The sequence below is a fragment of the Mauremys mutica genome, chromosome 8 (genome assembly GCF_020497125.1).
Source record: "Mauremys mutica isolate MM-2020 ecotype Southern chromosome 8, ASM2049712v1, whole genome shotgun sequence".
Taxonomy (NCBI): Eukaryota; Metazoa; Chordata; order Testudines; family Geoemydidae; genus Mauremys; species Mauremys mutica.
Window position 1 is genome coordinate 49206326 of NC_059079.1, and position 17916 is coordinate 49224241.

Here is a 17916-nt window from a genome sequence, read left to right on the forward strand (position 1 = left end):
CTCACAGGGGAAATTATACTTCATGCACCAAATTCTGAACTCATTAGGACTCATCAAAACCCATTAATTGCAATGTGTTTCCATAAATGTAACTGACATCATAGTTTTCCCCCAATGTTTCATTCTACAAAGCTATGATGTTGTGTTTTTACAAAATGGGACTTAGCACACATTTTTGGAATAGTCTATTATCTGTAAGGCTTTAAAACTGATGTACAGTCATTTTGGTTATGTAGCTCCATAATCAGTATGAAGTGTTATATCACCTGTAGATGGCCTTAGTTTAGCCCTTCTTCCCGATCCTTGTTGATCAGTATTGTAAAGACAAATCAAAACTCCATCAAGCTGTTTGGTTTCAACTGGAATTACTTTTCTGTAAATTAAATGTGATTCTTTCATCCTGGAATATTTAGTTCAAAGTTGACCAGTTCAGTTAAATGAATACATTACCAATGTGATGTCTTGCAATACCATATGGAAGGTTTTTCCTCTTCTATCCAATGTGGCAAAGATTCCTATGATAATTATTGGAATGGTGATCAATTAGGAGATGAATGATCAGACATGTTCCATTTGAGCAACCATGTCCTAAGATTGAGAGAACATCACTCATTCAACCAAATCAAGTGATGTGACTGACTTTATATCCATTACTGATTTATACTTTTAAGTATACATTGAATTATTAAACTATATAATGAAGTTAAGAAACTGAAATATATTGGTATGATATATATTGCATGTGCACACTCCATGCATTATGATGAGTGATAACCATTTACATTATATAAATTCTCAAAATAGGCTTTTAATCAAAAGTCACCAAGATCTATTTAATTTAGCTTTTAAGAAGATGATCATTGTAAATACCAGCGACTTTTTAAAATCTTTCTGCTGTTTTGTTTTTTTCATTAAAAAGTAACATTATAAAGTAACAATGACTGAACATTCGTCAGTGTGTTTACTATTTTTATTTGTGGTTTCATTAATTGAAACATTAATTTCCAGAAAGATTATCTACTAGAAATAAAACAAACAATACAAAAAGAAAATTATCTGTGTCCAGTCATATTTTTATGTGCTGGGAATTGGGGGAGGAGGGAACAATGTAGAAAGTTCAAACATTTCTCATTTAATTATTTTCACTCTCTTGAGGTTCCCTTTTCAGTAGAATTTAAGGTGTGACATTTCTTGATTATTCTGTTATTTTAACTGCAGTCCCTAATAATAAAAAAAGTTAAAATTTCCAAACTTATCTAACAAAGTGATAGGTTTGTGTCTTCCTAGGGTAGCCTAAACTATTAGTTAATCCAATCCTTGATGCCTATTTGAGCCAAGCAAACTCCCATTAATTCAAAAGGGATTCCTGCCAAAATAAAGACCAGGGGATTATGCCCCAGAAAGTCATCTGTCCACTACAAAGATACTAGATGTGCCTATGACAGAGTCAACATGGTAAATGCTGAATTACCAAAACAGAGCCAGATTTTGATTTCAATTAACCAGTGCAAGTCACTCGATTGACTTAGTGGAGTTACTATAGGCTGATGTAATTGAGATCAGCATTAAGCTCATATGTAGTACTTCACAGGTTACTAGCTTTAGCATTACATGTTTTATCAGGATGAGCCTTTCTGACATTGTGCTATATAAGTAGCCTCCTGAAAGACTGGTGGTCTTGCTCAGAGAGCTTTTCCAACTGACTGGAAAATAGAAGCTCATCTCAAGATGAATAGGGAGAAAATAACAGATATTGTACTGGCTGTTGCCAGAGTACATTTCACCCAGGATCAAAAGATAATGAAACTGGACAAGGCCAGACAGACTTCTGTCCATCTGTGCCCTTACAAAAGGATACATCATCTTGATGTGAATTTTATAGAAAAAAAATTGGGAAGTCATTATAGACCAGTTTTATAATTCAAGCCCCACAATCCTGGGGATGGTATTTTAAACTGAATGTTAGAAATCTGAACAAATTATGTGTCAGATAATATCCAGAGAAACCATACTGATTTCCTAAAAAATATTACGAGGGGGAAATAGATACACTGAAATATCTAATGTGAATAAGTAATATTAGGGTTGACATAATGACTCAGATCTGGTATTAGGGTCATGCTGGGCAAAATAGGAACTTATAGATGAAATAAAATGACATCCTAGTGAAAAGATTCCACTCAGCTGGAGACTTTATGAGAAGAGAATGTTCTGCAAAGACACTTTAAAAATCTTTGCCTGCAAGAGAGAATTTTAAATCAGTTTGTTAAACTGAGATTTGGTTACTAAGATTGTCATTCGCCTACCCATTAAAAACCAAGAACTCCTGTCAAAAACAAGACAGGCAGAAATTGCATAAATCAAGGCTGAATGCAGTTTGAAAAACAGGTCATGCCTCAAGAGTCTGTAATGGGTAGAGATTTCAAGGGATAGCTACAAACCAGCATGGAGATTAGGAGCCAATTTTTCTGCTATTCTGTGTTGGGCTGATTGCAGCTACCCAATTCTCTGTCCAAAGCCTCAGTATGGGTTAGAGCAGCCTGGGGGTTCTAGCACCAGCTGGCAAAGATAACTGAGGGGCCATCCGCCAGCTGGGGATAGCCAAGTGCACTGTCTTCTGGCCCATTCCTCCTCTCCACATGCCCTTCCCTGTTCCCCTATGTTCTCCTTCCCGGGGAAGGAACATAGAAACTAGCTATGTCCACTGAGGAACCCCGCATGCACCAAGTGAGTTAGGGGCAATCGTCACTCCTTTTGTGCTACCTGAGCAAGCTAGAGTCTCTGGCTATAAGAGTGGGGAAGAGCTGTTAAATTTTAGTCTGAGATTTACCCATTACTGTCAATGGGTAACAATACATCCTGTACTCAAGTCAGATGGATAAAGAACTTCTTCAGGATTCCAATGTCATATTGTACTAAATCTATGCCCTTGTCACCTGTGACAAATCTAGACAAAGCCAAAATAATAATTTTTGCAGCATCTCCGATGCCACGGCATGGCGGTGACCATCAGTAATATTGATTGGTGTGTGGGGAAATCTACAAAAGCTAAGTACCTTGAAAATAATTACAAAAAAAATCAAAATTACAACAAAAACAGGTAACAAGACTATTAAAATGTCTGCTAATATAATTAGTATTCCCCTCGTCTCTCACCCAAGCAACCATACTATAATTTAACTGGGATTATCCAGGGAACAAGCAGACTGGATCCATGGGGAGACTGCCTTCTCTCTCTGGTACCCAGGATCACAATGTGAGATCAGTCAGTATTTCCAGCTTCCAGCTCTCCATGGTAGGAGACCCCAGCTAAACTGGAGAGATTGGGAAAGAGGCAGCAGTAGGGGAGAGAAGCTCTGCAATTTGTGCCACAGTATCTCCCACTCTTTCCATATCATTAAAGCCTGGACAGGCAGCTAGAACTATGAGACATGCGCTATGTAGGGTGAATAGAGTGCCTTAACCCCCAGGGTATTGGCTATTGTAGAGTAAATCTCTCATTGTTCATTACAACTTTTAAAAGGATTGTTTTGTCCTGATGTGTAGAAGGAAAATTTTGAAATCCTGACAATTATCACTGGATGGGGAAAATATTTCCTGCTCAGCCTAGATCCAGGTTCTACTTCCATCTCTGCCACAGACAGTTTGGGCAAATCATATAATCTCCTTGTGCCTGAATTCCCCATTTGTAAAATGTGGGCATACTACTTCCTGTTTCCACCTATTGTCTATATACAGCATGAGCTATTTGGGGGCAGAGATTATCATTTACTGTATGTGTGAACATCTTGTACAATGAGACCCCATTCTTGGTTGAGATCTTTAAGTGCTACTGTAATACAAACAATAATGCAGTTTCCTTTTCTGTGACGTGACTATTACAATTCCTTACAGGAGCTATATAAGAACATAAGTATGGCCATACTGAGTCAAACCAATGGTCCTTCTAAGAGTGATCAATGCCAGATGCTTCAGAGGGAATTAATAGAACAGGGCAATTATTCACTGATCCATCCCTGTTGACAGTCCCAGCTTACCGCAGTCAGAGGTTTAGGGACACCAAGAGCATGGTGTTGCATCCCTGACCATCTTGCCTAAGGCCAGCCATTGGTGAACATATCCTCCAGTAATGTATCGCATTCGCTTTTGACTCCAGTTATACTTTTGGCCTTCACAACATCCCCTGGCAACATGTTCCACAGGTTTCCTATGTGTGTTCTATGAAAAAGTACTTCTATGTTTGTTTTAAACCTGATACCTAGTTCCTGTGTTATGTGAAGGGGTAAATAGCACTTCCTTATTCACTTTCTCCACACCATTCATGATTCAATAGACCTCTCCCATAATCCCCCTTACTCCTCCCTTTTCCAAACTGAACAGGCCCAGTCATTCAAATCTCTCCTCATACGAAAAAGGTTTTTATTGCCCTTTGTACTTTTTCCCAATTCTAATGCCTTTTTTTAAAGACAGGGCACCTGGGGTGTCAAATAGATTTATATAGTGGTAATATGATATTTTCTATTTTATCCATTCCTTTTCTAAAGGTTCCTAACATTGCTCTTCTAGATCGGTTTGTAACTCTTTGCACTCAGCTTTGGACTTAACTATATTGAATAATTTAATATCATCTGCAAACTTTTTCACCTCACTGTTTACCCCCCTTTCCAGATCATTTATGACTATGTTGAGCAGCACAGGTCCCACTACTTCGGGGAATTTCACTATTTTCCTCTTTCCATTGTGAAAACTGACCATTTAGTCCTATCCCTGTATAGTTTGCATGTTTTGCTTGGGATTGTTTCTTGAAAGTCTCCTGCCATCTAGAAAGGTATTGAGTGGCTCTCAGCCATATTTCAAATCTCATATGAAAATGTGTTTTTCTCTTGTCTATGCTTACTTCTTAAATAATAGCAGCACGAGTGTGTGCTATTTAACTTTGTACACTCACAGTTATTTACAGTAACTCCATAGAGTGCTTTGGAATTAAATTTGTATGAAATATGTCATTTAACTAAAGATTGCACAGTAAGTATATCCACTGGTAACAAACAAGCTGGATTGGACATAATAAACTCTTCCACACTGCTGAACGTTTTTAAAAGAGAGAGAGAGAGAGAGAGAGAGAGAGAGAGAATGGAATCTTTTTGAGTTTCTGAAGTGTCTGGATATATTTGTTATGTTTTTAATATATCTTTGTACTTGAGTCAGCATCAGAACAAGATTTATTGAATTACAGAGAGCAAGACTGTTCTCAGAATACTTTGGGCCAGTTTTACAGACTCAAGAGGTTTGGATCAGCCTCATGTAAGCATCCAAAATTGGGGATATTTAACAAAACCAAACTTGAATAAAGATCTTCAAATTTCACTCATCTCTAATTTCCACAGAGTGATACCCACCAAGAGATTAAAAAAACAAACAAAAACAAACAAACAAACAAAAAACAGTTTAGAATGATCTGTTAGAGATAGCAAAATCTGGAATGTTTGAGGCTCTTATGAAATCGTCTGCAGACTAATGCAAGACAGATGCAAGGGAAACCATTATGTGTAAGGTAGGATGGGCATTTCTCTCCATGATAGAAATTACTGTGATAAAACAGATTAATAAATCAAAACTATGCTCTACTCTCTTTGAAATAAAGCATGTTTTCCCAGTTTTTAGTAGAAAACAACTTTAAAAAACTTTCCTAGATATTACCCCCAGCAGTCATTTCACTGCATCTTTTATTCTAGCAAAGTTATTTCTAACACACTTTGATATTTTTGCATGAAGTTGGTTCCATGTTTATAAGGGTAAAATGATTAAGTGGCTAGAAAGTCTAGTAAACTGTATGGTAGTGCAACTGACTTTGCTTTGTTGATTAGAATCCACAGGGCAGAGAGCAAGTGGATTGAAAGTATGATATGGCATGGCAGTTTCTCTCCTCAGGGAGCTGCTATCAGATTATCATCTAAATAAATCAGAAGCCTGACACATAGGAACTGGAGGAGGGAATCCATTAGAATAAAAGTGAACAAGAAAGAAACTCATACCCATTAGCAAAGTGTACCCTGCAGATGAATCCTGAGTAACTGCTTGCAATAAACATGGGCTGCAAGAGTGAAAAAATCCTGTGTTTAAAATGCATGGTACCTTGGCTAGACAATTTGCAGGTCTATTGGGTTCCTTTGAGCTACTTACAGCTGTGCATTCAGACATCCCTTAGATAAAGAATTTAAAAATTTTCATGTCTAGATATGCTGAAGAGCTCTGCTGGATGCTAAAATGGATGCTGAACCAACCCCATACCATACTATTTCCACTATATCCAACTAAAACAGAAGATTTTCTTGCATTTATACAGAGAAGATACAAATACATTAAAAATACACTGTCTGAGGAGCAGAATTCAATTTTTAACCACTTCTCTTAAGTAGTTACACCTGTAACATGCTGCAAGGGGAAGTAATTAAATTGAATAGATGCTGCAACTTCTAAAATCAAGATATATGGAATACTAGCCAAATGTCTTACAGTGCTCTTTGCAGCTGTGCAAAGTATATTAGAAGGTGTTATGATAACTAGCACTCAAGCATGTGAGCAATACAAATCCAAAAATTGTATGTTTAATTTATTTTAAGCAATTAGTTATTGTCAGCATGGTCTGAATAAAGCTACAAAATCTCAAACTTCAGTTGGCCAATCTCTATTCTATACTATACTATCTCCCTCACAGAGTATTGTGAGGCTTAATCATGTATAACCCACTAACATCCACAGTGATAGTTGATTGAGAAGTGCAAAGGATTATTATTTTCTTCTGCCATGAGTCAGACCAGCACTTAGATCACTGCAGGATGAGGACAGAGGAAATAAACTGAAACAATAATATAGGCACAGTAACAAACTCACTTCGTCATTGCATCCGACGAAGTGGGTATTCACCCACGAAAGCTCATGCTCCAAAACGTCTGTTAGTCTATAAGGTGCCACAGGACTCTTTGCTGCTTTTACAGATCCAGACTATCACGGCTACCTCTCTGATACTTAAACTCACTAGAACAGCTTATTTTTTTCTCTTCTAAAACACACACATTTTTGTATAGATTCCATTAAAAGGGGAGGTACGACGTGCCAAACTAAACTAAACATAAATAGACACTAAACTCTTCTGCAAGGTATTTCAGACAGTGCAGCTCTTACTCATCCCCACCGCTATGCTCCTTAATACAGCCAGCGGGAAGCTTCCCTCCCAATTGTATACAGCCTAAACTTCCTGGGTGTGAAGGAGAAGGTGACAGTTAACTGACAAAACGAGAAGTCAGAGGAGACTGAACTGAGAACAGTACAGTCCATAAAGGAAACAGTCCCCTTTGCACCACATGCTTCTCTCTCATCATGTATATTCACAACAAGAGGAAGGGAACTTAGGTCAAATTAGTTTTTCAGAATTACTGAGTGCTGTCCATGGGAGCAGAAGGTACTCATCGCCTTTCAAAATTAGGCCAATAGCAATTGGAGCAGCGGAGATGCTGATCACAGAAGGCAGGTGTAAAGGAGGATGTAGAAAAGGAGTGGGCTTGCCTACCCCTCCAGCCATCTTGACATCACCAAACTGTCTCCTCCTCACAGGCCAAACAGCTGTAGATTTGACTGTTTCTTTCCACTGGCATCACCTTCATAGTGTACCCCTGCCATCTCTTCTACGCAGGAATTTCTGGAATGGATTGGTGCCTGAATGCACTTTTGGGGCAAGGGCAGATGCTGTCTGTTGCCTTGCCTCAAAGTGAGAGAATCATGCTTCTAAGTGGGAGTCTTGCCAGTCTCATCGTGGTTTATCGTGTTACCTCTGCTAGCTTGGGTTAATTGCTTCCTATGACTGTTTGCAGTTGCTTTTGCAGCAACTTTGTGAACAGATGGAATAATGTGCAGGCTGTTGCTCACTTGCCCCTCCATGGCCTGCCCTGTGCAGAATGCAATTAATGCTCACATGGTACAGGTTGGTATTACCACTGCACACCACTTTTTCTAAGTAGTTATTTTAGATGCTTGTTCCTGTTGTAATTTTTTATACTATATTAGGGCCTGATCATCCTGCATATTTGAAATAGGGTGTGTATTTTTATTTGTAATATTTACATTATGAGTTACAGTCTACATTATCTCTCCAACACCTACCACCCACACTCAAAGAAGGCTCTAGGAGGCTATTTCTGGCTCATTGTTTATCTTTTTGAGGTATCTGAACAAGATGCCCTTGTGATCAGTGCATGTTGAATGCCACCAGACAAGAGTGTTGGAACTTTCTGAAAGGTTCCGATGACTATTATTTTGATTACATTTCAAAAACTTCAGTTTGAGCAAAACAGAGATTACCAATGTACAATAAAGGAACAGGGAAAGCATAAGTGTTAAGGAACCTCTAAGAGAGACGGCCTGATTCTCTTCTTGCACTTGTTTTATACTAGCCGCATTTAAATAGAATTACTGGTGAGAACTGGTAAGGGAGAACTCAATCCAGACTACAACATCTGAATTTAGTTCAAGTACATTTACTGTGTAAAGGAGAAAGCAGCTCTTTCTTTGAATATTTGGTGGCTTTGTAGTTATCTGTTTCTTTTGTTGCCCATGTAAATTTCACAAAGTTATATCACCCTTGTCATTAAGCATCAATTAATGAGCCCATGATTAAGGGGGAATGGCTGGCTACATCCTTCCCAGAGTGATGCTAAAAGGCATATCCAGAAAAGCCTCTGCCCTCGGTCAGTGAAAAATGATGTATGCACTCAACATAAACCTGTCAGTAGCAAAGAAAGCATGAGAGGATAAATCATAATTGTAACAGACTTATGTGCAAGCCATAATGTCATCTAAACTGCCATTTACAGATGGCTAACTGTTAAAAATGGCACATTTCCTTTTGCTTTTGAAAAGGAGGGATTATGAATATCTTGTGGAAAATGACAGACTCAATGCAACCTTCACACTTCATTAGTAGTAGTTTTACAGTAGTACTTTGGGGTCCCTCTGCCAGCAATGTACAAACACAGAGTGAGGGACAGTCCTTGCCCGAAAGTGCTTTTCTTGTATCTATTTTCACTCAGTTCTACCACCACTGGAAACATTCTTTCCAGCAGCCTCACGGTAATGGTGGAATACTTTCAGTACAGGAAACTCTACCCCAGTGCTTCCAAATTCTTGGTAATAGCCTATGCCATAAACAAAGCTGCCTAGAAGCCACTTTATCACCTTTTGTGGTTAATGGATCTGAACTGAGCCTGTCTGAAGTATTTGAATGTAACAAGACAAGTGGAAAGGTAAAAGCAAGGACCAGCTTTGTCCGAAAACTCATGGCCACAACATGGGTTTCCAATGCTAACATACTTCAAACAGTGACTCTAGCACTGGTATACTTGACGGCTGAATATGACACACCAGTCTAGGTGAGGAAGCTCATACCATCCAAAGATTCATATGTTCAGCTCAATGCTGTGATGAAAATTATAACTAGAACATTAAAATTAAAACCCACCAAATGATTGCCAACACTGGCACATATACCCTACCCAAATCCATAGAAACACATACAAGTCATGAGTACTATTGAACCAGGCCAACCTGAATTTATCAAATTCACGAGGACACCCCCAGACCCTTCCAAAGATACAATTTAATCTAATTTCAGATCTTTTCTGTTTTCCTCTTTCTCTGATTGTTTTATTAAAAACATTGGCATGGTAAAAAAAACAGGTGATTTTCTCTTCAAAAAATTCATCAACTACCTCACACATATAACTATGGCACTGTAAGCCATAGCATAGTATATAAGTATAGGCCCAGATTCTGCAAATTGGCAAATGTGTGATTAAAGTGATTATGTAAACTTGAAAGGAGGTCAATTTATAAATTTTACAGGTGAAATCTAACCTACTAGGTTTGTCATATATAGTAGAATCCAGTAGAATAATCTCTTTTTATTGGGTCCAGGGAGGATTAGTTTACTAGTTTCAACCCTAGGTTCTTTTTGGGTCATTTTTTAATTTGAACAGTATTTCTTAATTCATGACACTTGCTTACTCTTAATGAACCAACAATTTATTATTCACCCAGAACCACATATATATATATAATCAACAGTTCACCACCCAAGTGTAGACACAACCAATTGGGTGTACAACATACATAATACAGTCTTGCAAACAATTATCAGAGACTACAGTTGAGGCTCAGCAGTCATACCAAGGAACAATGAAAATTACCAATATCTACTTATGATAATTAGTTCTCAGTTCTTTAATACTGAACACATTTATCACATTTGCCAGGGTGCACTTGTCTTTTCAGGTGCTTTGAAGAGTGTGGTTACTTACTTTTGACAGATTGATCCAAAAGGGACAAGTTTAGAATATTAAAAGCAATTGTTTAAAGTTAGTATTTTCAATCTCTCTCAGGACAATTTGCTTGGATTTATACAGAAATTTAAATCTAAAATATGGTTGGTTGAGATCTCACTAGAGAGTGTAATCTCAGCAAGATAACCTACAGTTAAGTATATTAAAGAACAGAAGGGGAAATACAATCTTTGAAATGTTTTCTTATCCTCTTAACTCTGGGATGGAGGGAAGAGTCCTTTCCACATGGCTGGTCCAGGCATCAGCCACACAATCTTGAGCTGCTTGTTGTGTTCAGTCAATTCTCCTGAGCACCTAGTGACTTGAGTTTATATACCCTCATTTCAGGGCCACCCTCTTATTCCAATCGGACACATGCCAAGTGAGTGCTTAGGTTTTAGCTCTTTCAGTCTCTTTGCTATTTCCATTGGTATCCAGTAAATGGTGCTGATGTGTAACAGATTTCTTCAATCCTTTTCTTATCAGGGGCTTTTTAAATTTGATTTATTTCAAGGATTGTATTTCATTATTAGCCCCTATTATCAGTTTAAGCAATTTATTTTAATATACCAAAGTTATACTCTGGTTTATATCTTTTAACATTTTTTCTTCCTTTACCAGACAATTTCTAATACCCATAGTGTGCAACAATTATTTGCAATGAAAACCAATGAATTCCTTATAAATGTCTAAATCTGGAGGACACACTCCACACATTCTTTGATTATACATAAGCATTTTGCGTTAATTAGGACTTGCAATAGACATTTTCCACATATAGAAGGATGTAGATCTGACTCACAAGTCAAACAAATATGCAGATTTTAATGTGGTGTGAAAGACAGATTATTTGTGGTATATTTGATTTATAGGGAAAACAATATATAGTCCATTCTCTGGGATGAAAACATGGCTTGGGGTAGTTTGTCTAATTTGACCTTCAATTTTACAGCCAGTATTTTTTTTTTTAACTTGAAGCTTCCCTGTCCATCTCTTGATCCATTCACAAAGTGCAATGGGTCACTTTGCATAAGAAAACAGGCTGTCACACTTACTTGGTAACTTCAAGTTCTTTTCAGCTAGTTTGGAAGGGAGAAAAGTTTTATCTATATACAGATTATGAGATATTTTTGCCTAGCTGATTAGCAATGCCTTCTCTTTCTGATATCCTGTGACAGACACAGCTACAACTACAATGCATTATAATACTCTCAGGGTACGTCTACACTTACCTGCCGGTTCGACGCGGAGAGTTCGACTTTTTGGAGTTCGAACTATCGCGTCTGATCTAGACGCGATAGTTCGAACTCCGGAAGCGCCGCGGTTGACTCCGGTACTCCACCTAGGCAGAAGGAGTTGGCGGAGTCGACGGGGGAGCCGCGGAGTTCGACCCCGCCGCGTGTGGACGGGTGAGTTGTTCGAATTAGGGTACTTCGAATTCAGCTACGCTATTCACGTAGCTGAATTTGCGTACCCTAATTCGAACCCCCTTCTTAGTGTAGACCAGGCCTCATTTAGTCATTTGAGTTTCTATTTTGGAGGAGGGGAATACCTGACCTTGGCTGATATGCAGGTCCTTAGATAAAGTGTCTCACATGATGTGAACCATTTTCTTATTTCCTTTACTTATTTTGGGATAAACAGAGGTGGATAGCTTTTCTAATTTTATGAGGGCCAGAAGAAAATCAGTATACTAGTCATTCAAAGCATATCTGTTCTATATATCCTTTACACCTGAGCATTTGCATGATGGGACCTGCAGAACGTCTGATAACAGCAGCAGTTAAATGTTACTCAAGTGTAAAAATGATTCCTGAGCTTGTTGTTCAATGCCAGCATCAACAAACTTACCCCAAAGGTAATTTCATCGCCTCGGGTTTCTTCTTCAGACAATATGGGCCTCTCCAAGCATTCAAAATCAATTCTGTAGGATGAAAGAAGCTTGGGGGAAGAACTCTTACTTTTGCCATTTAAAAAAAGATACTGAAGTGTCCCAGAATATGATGGGACTGAGCACTATATATGTTCCTTTCACTGTGTTTAAAAATAAATTCTAGATAAAAGGATAAATTTAATAGACTTGTGTATGTACTGAAAAATAATCTCAAAATAGCCTTTTATAAACTTCGTAATTACAAACTACTCCAGAGCTGCTGTAATAATGAAGAACATAACTCCTAGCTTTATAGAATGTGGCATTGTTTTTTAGTACAAACCATGCTTAAACAAAGGGGATCTGTCAAATTCCTTTGACACTTTTGCAACACCGTATCACTTTTGCCAGTTATCTAGCCCCTAAATGACATGCTGCATTTTGACATTCAGACATTCCAAAGCATCAGACTTCTTTTGTTCACATGCAATGTTGAGAAAATAACCATAGCTCCTCTGTCTGGCATGTGAATATGCTCGGAACCTCTCTTCATACACATATTGCTATTTAAAGAACCATTTCCATGAAGACATTTAGGAAAAAAGAAAAATAACTGCCGTGTTGAAAGGTTGCACTTGTTTGTGTCATCCCACCAAGAACCTCTTCCTGTCCCTTTGGGTTTCATATAATTTTTATCATTAATACTTACTGCATCACTGCTAGCCTGCTGCAGACTTGTAGATAACACACACATCAAAATATGCTAATATATTTGCAACAAGTGCACACTATACCATGTGGTTCTTTAGGTTTGCTGATTTCACCTATTGTAGGTAGCCCCAAACAGTAATTTAAATTACTAAAGATTAGGCTGTTCAAATAATTAATAGCAAATATCACCTGTTTTCAAGTTGTCCGCAAATAATATAATAATGTGCAATTTATAGTTCAGAATTATTTATGACAATCATTTGGTGAATAGTTTTTGATAATTGTGAGAACAAATTTTGAGAGACTTAATATTTAAAGCTGTGGTGGTTAATTTTGATTGTATAAATAGGTCATGTGGTATGTTTTTCCTCTGATTGGATAACTATAACTCTAAGAACTCCCAGAAAGTTCAATATAAGTTTTTTATGATTTTGGAAAATATTCATCTGAAATTCAGTATTATGGTGAACATTCATCTCAGGAAAAAAAACCTCATTTTCTAGAATATTCACATAAAATAAACACAAAAGGAGTGTGAATGGGATTGAAGTCAGTTTGCCTACAGGTAAAGAAATACTAGTGGAAGTTGTTTTGTAGTATTTGTTTAGGCCAACGGGGAAAAATCCTCTTTTTTTTAGTTAATTGCTATTTGAACTCCATCATAGCTGAAACACCACAAAGGTTGTAGGGAGCAACAAGAGAGAAGCTAGTTGCTAGAGTGTAAGATTAATCCCAGAATGCCAAAATGAGAAATGAATCAAGTAAATTTCAAACTTATCCTGAGTTCCTCTATTCCCAGAACTCATTGACTTCTAGTGAATTCACAGGATACAACAGAGACTCAGCACCTGTTTGACTCAGGATCTTATAGATTAATAAAGGCAAGCTTAAGGAAAGATCATGCAATCTTTTGTTTGTTTGTTTATTTTAGTCATCCTTATGCAAATGGCCCAAACAGGACTCATGCTAGTAAGGCCTGAAGGTTCTAACTCTTGTGGAACAGTGTAAGCTGTGCATCAGTATTTTCAAGATAGGACCAATGACCTGGACTAAAAGGTTTGACTCTTGGTTTTTCAAAACTGCAGCTGAGAAAAGAGATAATACGGAACAATATCCGTCAAAGCAAAACCAACTTTAGGGGGAATAGGAATGAACCTAAGGCCAACAACCTGGGGAGAAAAAGAGAGAGAGAGAAAGTGTATGCGCACACATGTGGGGAGGAGGAGGGAGAAGAGAAAGGAGAGAGACACTTTACAAGTAGTTTCACTGCTGTGTCAGTAAAGATATTTTATTTAATACCCTTAAGGATTAGAATCCTAACACAGGATTGTGTTAGTTCAGAAGAAAGACATATATAAGAAATATAAGAAACACGTCTACACACAACACATGAGGCAGAAAAAAAAGCAGATACGTGGGACACGTATTGTACATATACTGTCCTTGGCCTTTTATTTTTATCAGTTTCAATCATATGTGACCAAGTGGCAAAGGGAAATATTACATAATTAATCAGCATTCTTCTTGTTAAAAATCCATTACAATTTAAAAACATCAGTGCAAATTAATAATTCTTTCAGTAGAGCTAGTCCATTTATTGTGTATGTTGCTAAAGTGGAACTTTCTGTATTTGTGTATGACCACAACTGGTCTCATCGGTATGCAAATAGAAAAATACATGAAGCACATTAAGCCTGTTTGATAGACTGACCAGGAAATGGTGGTAACTTAACCTACAGTGTACTCTGAAATATATCATCTAATTTGTCTAGCCTATCCGGACAGAAACAATGGGCCATGAGTTCACTTTAGGTGACATGAAGACAAAGAGAAAATGGTAGTGGCAGAAGAACCCTAAGGCTATATTGCATGTAGACTGATCACACTGCAAAAGGGTATAAGAATAAACTGTGATGAGTAGGAATCGTTTTTAAAAAATCTGTCAGAAGTTCAATTATAATAAAAAAGCAACATTGTGGCATTTAGCCACAGCTCTAAGTGGGGCAATGTGTTACGTCATTGACTAAGCACGTGATGCTGAGGGACTAAGCATGTGATGCTGAGCAGATATGGTCACTCCATGAGGTCGGCAATTGCAGACTGCATGATCCTTTATAAACTGACAAAAACAGTGCTTAATTTATGCTAGTGCTTGCCAGGGCTGATCCCTGGCATTTCTAGGCTTGGTAGTTCATAGCCCCAGCACCTCTAGGCTTGCACCATCCGTTATGAAAGTAAAACAAAATTGCTTGAGCCCCAGGCACCTCTTTCATTAGAAATTAAGCACAGGATAAAACCCACCTCTCTCAGAATCCATGCATCATTGTGGAGCCTGGAGCATCATGGAGGGAACAATGCCTGAAGGGAAAGGTCAGGAATAAGGAGAATCTGAGTCCCTATTAAAGCTATCTAGGTTACTATATAATACCCACTACAGCACCTGTAACCTAGACAGTCTTAACAGGAACCCAGAGTTTCCTGATTCCTGATCTTTCCTTTCAGGGACTGTTCCATGCATGCTGCCCCAGGCTCCACCCAGACCTGAAGAAGAGCTCTGAGTGGCTCAGAAATGTGTCTCTCTCTCTCACCAACAGAAGGTGATCCAATAAAAGATATTATCTCACACATCTTGTGTCTCTAACATCCACCACAGCGGTTGTTATTTATTTGTATACACAATAGTGTCTAAAGGCCCACACTGTGCTAGGCACTGCACACATATAAGACAACTCCTGCCCTGGAAAACTTACAACCCAAAGGGACAAGACAGATAAATTTCAGAAAGGAAAACAGAAGTACTAAGAGATCAAGTGATTTCCTGAGGCTGGAAAGCTGGTCAGTGGCAGAGCTGGGAACAGGATTGAGGTATTTTGAGTTCTGTTCAAGAGCCCCATCCGCTGTACCACACCAAAAGTCTTCGCTCTCATGTGGGTGGAGAAGGTGGTTCCTTTCACGTGTCCCCGACTCTCTTGTAAATCAGAGATGACTAGTGCCTTAAATTTTACAAATATATAAATGACACCACCATAATAGGTACTATGCAAGGCCCTGATTCATACCAGCATTCTCCTGATTCCTGACCTTTTCCTATATCCATTAGAAATTCCATTAAGGTATAATAAGTAACATTTTTCTGAAGAGCTGGTCACATGTACTTATTCCAGTAGAAGCATGGATAATTCTCTATTCATGTCCTCTGCTTATCCACGATAAGCCTATTGAAATAGAGGTTCATACTGAAGCAATCACAACTGTATACTCTCGAACAGTGCCACTACCTGCATATGTACGTGCAACACATGTCCTTACAAAGTATACTTAACAGGCACACAGTGGTATATGTGCTAAATATAGGAAATATTATAGCAGCGTTGATATCATTGTACCATATCTATCTTTTAAAAGCACCCACTAACTACATATGCATATGATGAATGAGTATATTTTCATGAACATGAAACAAATTTTCATTTGTAAGAGAAAACGTAGGTTATCTAGTAAAGAGTTTAGTATAGAATCCAGCTGTATCAGTCATGCTGACACTGAAGAAATAAACTTTGAGGAAGAAAAGAATTGGCACATGCATCCCAGTCTAATCCCATCTGCTCAATCCTTAAAAGAACAAAATCCACCATATTATTTAAAAAAAAAAAAAGAAAAAAAAAGAAAAAAAAAGGCAGGCTACGTTTACTACTTTGCTCTGCAGACAAGAAGCCTATGATAAAATATTGATTGAATTCCCCAGTCTAAAGTTTAGTGTAATTCCTGCTGCACTATTTAAAGTTGCATCATCAAAACATACCACACATATGCTCCCAAAAAGGGCTGTTCATCTCACTACTACTGTTCAAAGCAAAAAGAATATTAGGTTACATTATACAGAAGTTCTTATAAGTCTGTAATAAATGAGGCTAGCTGAGGAAATTAGAATGATGCACATTGAAGATTTAAATGATGCGCTCCTTTCTCAGGAAGGGAATGTAACAACAATGCACTACTGCTGCAAAACAAGGAAACACCAACCACTTGTAAAGAGCAAAAGTTTATTGTTACTTCTCTCGCATACTGGTGAATATCTTTCCATCTTCTAAGATCTGTGGGCCAGACTGTGAATGCTTTAAGTCACAGTACTGAGCTGGTAGACAAGTAGACCCACTGAACTAAGTGACAATCTGTCTCTAGCTGAGGTTGTCTTGCTTCATAACACTCCTAATCTACTTCCAAATATTCCCACTCTTGACTACCTTTTGGCTTCTCACACAAACAGGTCAATGCTTTCTTCCAGGTTGCCCTGTATGCAAAATATGGGCTTCCTGAATTCATCCTCAAGTGATTGCGTCCTTGATGTTCACTTTCCTTTGCACTAGTTCATATATGTAAGTATTGTGTTGGAGGTGACACTGTGGATCTGGCAGTAGTATCCTGAAAACATTGCATGGCTCATCTCTAATCTAGTACCATTGGAGCTATAATATTAATTTGATTACTTCCCTCAGAGTTATGATGTTCTGTCTCCACAACATTAATATTGATCCTGAATGATGCATATGGATCAGGACTGCCCCCGTCACTGCCCTTCCCGTCCTTCCCCTCCCTTCCCCCACTTTTGAGCACAGCACAGCATTGACTGATGGACAAGTGAATTCTCTGCTTGTGTCATTCATCTCAAGAGAGTTTCATAGACGAGAAAAGATTATCTGTGTATTTAAGGGCAATTAAATTGTATCTTTAGCATATTGAACTGATATAAATCACTCTACATTTTCTATCAAATGTCTTGGCACTCAGACAATGTAAACATATTATAAATAATCATAGACATGTTGGATAGAATGTTTAAGGCCTACATTTGGTTTCAGGAATATAGATTGAGCAATGGTTTGCCTATACTAAACAATTAGGGTATAAAAACATACCATTAGTGTTTCTGAAGGAATGTGTAGACTGCAGTCATGGGGT

General features: G+C 38.0%; 1 long non-coding RNA gene across 2 annotated transcripts in view; it reads left to right on the plus strand.

The window, feature by feature from the left end:
* The first annotated feature begins 5509 nt into the window (after positions 1-5509).
* The window catches only part of LOC123376656, a 30063-nt gene continuing 17656 nt past the window's right edge, over positions 5510-17916 (plus strand). For both annotated transcript variants that reach the window (XR_006581870.1, XR_006581869.1), the window contains exon 1: positions 5510-5554. This is a non-coding gene — a long non-coding RNA (uncharacterized LOC123376656). The remainder of the gene's footprint in view (positions 5555-17916) is intronic.